This window comes from Dryobates pubescens, chromosome 7, assembly GCF_014839835.1.
Source record: "Dryobates pubescens isolate bDryPub1 chromosome 7, bDryPub1.pri, whole genome shotgun sequence".
NCBI lineage: Eukaryota > Metazoa > Chordata > Aves > Piciformes > Picidae > Dryobates > Dryobates pubescens.
This window is the reverse complement of record NC_071618.1, coordinates 26,487,197-26,494,775: the sequence shown is the minus strand read 5'-3', so window position 1 is coordinate 26,494,775 and position 7,579 is coordinate 26,487,197.

Here is a 7,579-nt window from a genome sequence, read left to right as displayed (position 1 = left end):
GAGCCTCCTCTTCTTCAGGCTAAGCAACCCCAGCTCCCTCAGCCTCTCCTCACAGGGCTTGTGTTCCAAACCCCTCACCAACTTCGTTGCCCTTCTCTGGACACGTTCCAGCAAATCAACAACTTTCCTAAACTGAGGGGCCCAGAACTGGACACAAGACTCAAGGTGTGGCCTAACCAGTGCAGTGTACAGGGGCAGAATGACCTCCCTGCTCCTGCTGGCCACACTGTTCCTGATACAGGCCAGGATGCCATTGGCCCTCTTGGCCATCTGGGCACACTGCAGGCTCATGTTCAGCCTACTATCAACCAGCACCCCCAGGTCCCTTTCTGCCTGGCTGCTCTCCAGCCACTCTGACGACAGCCTGTAGCTGCTAATTACCTACAGTTTCAGTAAATTCCTTACATAAGTCTTTACAGTGAACTAGCCAAAGATAACAGCATCAGCAGGGGTGGCAAGATGGATTATTTTGGTTTTGAAACTGTCACAGGACCATCATGGTAGCTTAATTTATTCTGTGACAAGTTGCAAAGGGTTGGTATTTGATTTTATGGTAGTAACACTTTTAAGTTATTTTTGAACATTTACTTTTGGAGTAAATGTATTTTTACAGCACACACCAACACACTAACTTTTACCAACCAGGCCTTGGTTCCCTTGGTGAGAGGGAGTGCCATGTCCCTGAGAGCAGCAGGTGGCAGTGCTGTCTCTGCTCACTCCTCTTAAGACACTGCATTAGCACAGTTCTAATAAGCCATTTCATGAAGAACATTCAGGTTCCTTCAAACAGGTGCCCTTCTGCTTGTGGGCAGTACCAGATAACCTCATTAGGGTGGTGTGAACTTGCTGTCCCAACTGTGAATTCTGTGTGACATTCTTCTGAATCACACATGTAGCATTTGCTGCAGTGTGGCAGTTTTAGGCTGATGCCTGGGAAACTTTTCCACAGACTGAGTAGAAAGTGATTGACTATAAATAAATTGCCACTGGATGCAAAAGAAAAACAATGATAATGTCTAAATAATCTCATTGGTCTGATAACTAATGTAGAGTTAGTTGTATAAACTAACTCTTTCTCTTTTTGGCTTTCTTTGCTCTAGCTGATACTAGCTGGTGGCTTTTTCTTGGATGTTGCTGACCTTGGCTGCATTCTTGTTGTGGCTAAGTACTAGCAAGCTACTCTCTGCTCTTCTCACTCTCTTTTCCCTTGTACAGTGGCAGGGAAGGGAGTTGAGAGGGGGATGCTGTTGGTAACCTCCCGTATTTTGTCCGGGGGGTTCTCGTGTTGTTTATAAATTGTAAATACATGTAACTATTGTATATTTTATACCTACTCATTCCATTTCATACTTCTAGATTTTAATTTGCTTGTGAATATAGCTTCATTTGCTTCCACTGAGCTAGTCTGACAATTTTATTTTGGGGGGTAATTCTCTCAAATTAGTTGGGAGTAATTTCAACCCACCACACTCCAGTCTTTGTAGCAAGGAGTATAGGTGTGTAGGTATGTTAGCAAGGACTACAAGTGACTTTTCACTGCTTTTATTTTTAGCCCAAGATTTATTTACCCAAAATCGAATTAAACATACATCTTCGCTGATGCCATTGGCAACCTTCACTGGCAGATGCAGTTGCCATCTAGATTCCTAAAGGTTAAAAAAATACAGTAACACTGTTGTCCAAGTAAAAAAATCATTCCAAAATCACATGATTAAATAGTGATTGCTTTTATTCCAGCTCTTTTCTCACCAGTAAGTGCAGCAGCAGTGTCACTGGCAGAGCTGAACTCTGCTAATGCACTAACACTACTGCTTCACCGCTTAACTAGATGTCTGTCAGGAAAGCAGTAGATGGGGTGCCTGGACATGCCTTTGTCTTCTCCAGATCTGTCAACTCTTTTTCCAGTCTGTGTCTCTGAGGTTAAGACAGACCAGCTGGTTTGTGTCTGCTGGCTCAGGAGCAAGTTGTCTTGCAGACAGAGTTAACTGAAGTGACCCAATAAAGAGCAAAAAACCCCCACAAATAATCAAACAACAACCAAAAAAAAAGGGGACGGGACAGACACCCATCCCCACTAAAAAAAATCAAACAACCAAAGACAACAACAACAAACCCCAAACCACCAAGATTAAAGACTAAGCAATAGAGATAATCAGGGGTCCAAAATGACAGCTCACATCTCAGTATGGGTATGCCAAAGAGGATGTCTGCTACCTGCAGGGGACGGAGTTAGGACTGAAGGAGAAGAGGATCTGGGACAGAGCGACAGAAGCTGCCTTAGCTTGAGACCCATGGGCATGGCAGATGTGGTGGGAGTAAGCCACAAGACCAGACATTCATGATAAGAGTGATGAAGTACGTCAAATGGGGTCATCCTTTCTTTTTTACCTTCTAGCTTTTTGCCAATATTTTGAATGACCAAGACAAAACCAGAATCTGTAGGAGCAATAAACATCATCTGTGTGCCCTCTGTTATGCCAAGAGGGCTCACATAAAGACCTCTGAAGTTCAAGGCAAGTAAGATAGAAAGCATAACAACAAACTGAAAAGCAAAATATTTTTCTTTGAAGAGCTATGTGAATCACTGTGGTCAAGTTTCTGAGTTTTAGACATGCTAAAACTAGTTGTCTATATAACCATGAAAGCATTTCTGTCAGCTTACTATACAAATATGTATCTGGTTTTGTCTTTTATTTGGTCTCCTCAAATGGGATACCTGAGTTACCTGATGGGCAGTATATTTGATGCAGTGTCACCAGAATAAAGAAAAGCTCAGGCTTTTGTAACATTACACCCTGTAAACACATATCTGTCAAACTGAAAATGTTTGGAAGTTCCCCTGTGTGGCAATGCCAGCGACGAGCAGTGTGAGCAATCTGGCAGTGCAGGCCTAGAGCCTGACATGGTGGTAGCCATCCTCAGCATAAGTGCAGAGCCAGCTATCCGTGTACCAAAACAGTGCTGTGCCTGCAGCATGTAACTAAAGCAAGGCACTGGTAGCTGTAAACACAGCAAGTTATCTTGGGACAACAGGACATGCACCTGCATCAACAAACCTCACGTGTCATCAGTAGTTGGACCAGTAATCTACAATACTGTGATGTGTGGTCACTCATAGGGAACCAGTGAGTCCATGCCAACAAGGCACTCCGAGTTTATATAAGTTGTGGAAGTTCCCTTGCTAGGCACTTCTGCCTTTCCTCTCCCTTCTCTTTCTGTGCTTTACTGTGCTATACTCACCATAGGCCTGTGCCATAGGCCTGCAATACTGGAACAATAAAGGATCGATAGTAGATCATATTGATCAGCTGTATTGATTCCAATCATCTCCGCCGCCAATACCCCTGGGTTTGGTTATTTTATTTTTTTAATTCCTATAAGTAAGTGTGTCTTTTTGGTTGTCTTTTGGTGAATTGTCTGAGGAAATCATTCCTTCCATAAGGGCAGACAGAAATGAGAGAAGGAAATGTGTAGAGAATGTTCATCTAAGGGTTGTTGCCAGGACTGAGAGAGGGGAGATTATTTGTGCATCATCCTGCTTTGGACTCATAAAGTAGATGGGCTGCATCTGGCAATGTGGGAACAGACTGCATCAGTGCAGATCACCATTAAGGGAGTGAAATTAAATTAAGTCATCACACACAGAAGCCTGGAGGAGTTGTAGACACATCTTCAGGATTGTGTTAGCATTTTGTTCTTTCCCATTCCATGTGGTACTGTCCTTTCCCATTGAATTATCTATGTGATAAAAGTACACCTGTCATCAGTCAGGCAGTCACAACCGTGTATCACACTGATGGATCAGGATCACAACGTGTGTCCAAACAACAAAGCTTCAGAGCAAAAACATACAGGGAGCCCACTGGGGAGAAATAGAGAAGAGTCATATCTAAGGTAGAGGAACTGACGATTTTATGATGTCTGCAGACTTCAGCATTCTCACACACAAACAGGAAGAAGATGCTAACATTAAGAGGCAGAATGAGGAACAAGTTTAAAAATGAACTGTGGTACATGTCACAAAAGGTTGTCAGTGCAGCTTTCTGACTAGTTAGTTCACAGAGGCAGTGAAGTCTTTCAAGTTTCCTATCTCTCTCTAATCAGTCCCATTAGAACAAGTAGATCCCAGCTTCAAAGGTAGAAGGGCTCGTCAAAGAAGAAAGCTGCCCGATCTTCAAACCGTGGATGGCAGCTTTGTGTCCCACAGTAGTGGTTCCCCTGTGAGGCTGCACAGCACCGGCAGGGTGGGCGTGGTTACACAGCAAGTTCTGTGCTCAGATTTCTTTGAAGGGCTTACGTGCTCTCCCTAAATTATTATTGATCCTCACCATTTGACAGGACTTATAAAAACTTGAAAAGATACTCTGTGAAGCATACTTCTTAACTCAATCCCTCACTTGTAAAGTCTGAATTTGTCTGAATCCACAGGCTTGTTCCATTTGAACTGTTTTGGCCAGTCCTTTAGATAAAGTTTTATGAATGTAATTGACATATTTTATTAAGTGCCTGTTTTATTCCTCCTACAGGGCTTTTCCCAGAACATCCCTACAGTAAAGGGAGTGGAGAGTTTTGTACAGAAAAGCTGTGGTGTTTTGTTTGTCCACTTCACTAGAGAACATCACTAATAACAACATTTCTTGACTAGGGAGAGAAAAAAGGTGAAGTGTATTTCAGTATTTTCCAAATCTGATTCATTGATTCTGAAGTCTGTAATTTCTGGAGAAGTTTTCTAAGTAAGTAAATAAATCTGAATACAGCACATCTCTCTGCTTCATTTTACCTCCAATTTCACATTTTTGCAGCTTGACTATAAACACCACTTATTCATTGAAAAAAATGAATGCTGGCTGTTATGCTTCTGCTATATAAATGAAATTGTATATCTCAGCATAGACATTTCCCAGTTGGTCATCCTACTTCCAGTATTTGCAACTGGACTTCCATCATGCTTGTGAAGTCCCATTTACAGTCTGAACCACAAGATGGGGAATCCACCACTGAAATATGATTTATTCTCATGGGCTTATCTTCATGGTGTATTTAGAGACCATCTGTGCCAATCCAGGACTTTTTCCAGAATACAAAGCAGATTCTGAGTAGTGTGTCTGATGATGTGCCTGTGGACAGTGTGGCCACAGATGCTTCTCTAATTTTCAACAAAATATTAGTCAAATAGCAGACATCTGCATAATGCACTGACAATGACTCCAGTGAAGAAAACTCCACAATATTCTTATGTACAGTATTTAAATGTTTCAGTGTCCAGTACCCTGCCTGTTATAAAGGTGGTGTTATTCACATAAACCAAGGATCTTTGATAAATACTTAGCAGATTTCTTTTTGTCTTCTTTCTCAGTGGTAACAGCAAAGTTGGTCAACACTTTCTCCTTTCTAAGATATGCAGATTGTATTTCTGGGTAATGTACCTGGTATAGTACATTTTCACAATAAAGTTAAACCAGTCTGAATGTTAGCTGCTGAACCACCCTAAGTTTTCCCCACTCATTCCAAGGAATGTTTAATGTGTAATATTCAGTTATGAGTGATCATACCATCAGAAAGATTAAGATTTGTTGCTGTTCTTCTGACCCTGACTCATATGCTCTTCTGACTGTGTATCTGTGTCTAAAGGGAGGTAGTAGACAGGTGGGGGCTGGTCTCTTCTCCCAGGCAAGCAGCACCAGAACAAGAGGACATAGGGGAGTGGAGGGCACCAGGGGAGGTTTAGGCTGGAGGTTAGGAAGAAATTCTTCATAGAGAGAGTGACTGGCCATTGGAATGAGCTGTCCAGGGAGGTGGTGGAGTCACCATCACTGGACATGTTTAGGAGGAGACTTGATGGCATGCTTGGTGCCATGGTTTATTTGGTGTTGGATGATAGGTTGGACATGATGATCTCGAAGGTCTCTTCCAACCTGGTGTATTCCATTCCATTCCATTCCATTCCATTCTATTCTATTCTAAAGTGTGTGTGCCATGACCATGACTTTGCCTACCTGTGTAATAACTGTGCTCACAAGATGGATAAACACAAGTGTGTCACCCTGAGTCATGATTTTTCAGTTTAAGGAAGGTTATTCTGAGCAGCACTCTTCCCTATGTGGTCACTGCTCATGTGGCCATCTCAGCATGTTTAATTTTAACTTAGGACATCATCCAAATTCCAGCAGAACCTCAGACAAGAGCTTCTCTGTGTGGAGAAGGTAATTTTTCTCAAGTTTCCATCAGTTCTGCCATGTGTATACGCTGACCTACATTGAGAGTAGGCATTTGACAGATTCTCAGTTAGTCTTTGATGTAATCCGAACTCTTTTGGGGTTAATGGCTTCATGCAAGTATAGTTTTGTGGCAATGTATAGGAGTAAAATGTTAAGATTTGTTGTATTCTGTCTTTGAGATATTTATAAATAATTTATATTTCCCAGTCCTGATTCATATTCATATATTTCTTTCAACACGTGATCTAGAGTCTTGAAGTATTTGGATTTGTTTTCTTGTAAAGCCATCACCTCCTGAAGTCATGTAGTCAGCTGAGAATATAAGCTTTTGCTACATTATTACTGAAATAATGTGGAAAATATGAAGCCCAAGGTTACAGAATCAGCAAAATTAAAGTAATAAGGGCCCCATATATATGTAGTCATTAAAATCCCCTCGCTCATCAACAACTGCAGCGCTGGAGTTTGTGCTAGTGGGTCTCTTGGGGATGAAACCCATACTGGAGAGAAGAATGCACCAATAATTACTCCGTCATTGACTGTCTAGCTGAATTCATGTCCCACCACAGACCATGGTAACCTGTGAGTTGCTCTGTCCTGTGTAACCAGATCCTGTCTGAGATGTGCCAGCTTGTTCAGAAAATTTCAGAAACACCTGATTTGAAGGTAAGGATTGCTGGGCTTTTCTGGCTTTCCTGTGAAGGCTCTTGTGTGGCTTTTAGAGGGCAGAAGCAGCAGGAGCCCATGGGCAGGCTCTGGATACACTGCCCTTCAAGCTCACAGATGATAGGTATCAGGATAGGTATCTCCACTACAGGCTTCCTTCGAAGTGTGATGGTATAGAGGAAGGAACCCCACTCACCTTTACATGCTACCCATCCTCCTGTGAGATCTTTTATGGCCCATTCTTCCATGTTCTTACAGAGATTTGTCAGGAAATTACCATAATGTTTTCAAGCCCAGACCCAGATTTTCCAGTCACAGTTCTTCCCTCAGCCTTGCACTTTTTTCTTGAACATTTAGGTCCTCTGTCAGAAGCATCAACCCTAATGGAGATAATTCAGGCTGAAAGCTTATGTGCTAGGAGACAGAGGAGGGCTCACTACTTTCCAAGTGCCCCCTTCAGCAATGGCTGCCAGATGCATCATGATCTCATTCCAGCATGCATCACACAGCCTGACCAAAGATCACCATTCCAGCATCAGTGGGCACCCAGTCAAAGAGCATAAGCTGGAGTGGATGCTTTTTATAAAGTTATGGGAAGCTGGCATTCTGCACTAATTTCAGGTGAGACATGCTCCCAGATGACCTCTGAAAATAGAAGTGTAAGGAATGAAGGAGGGGAGAAAGGATGGACAATT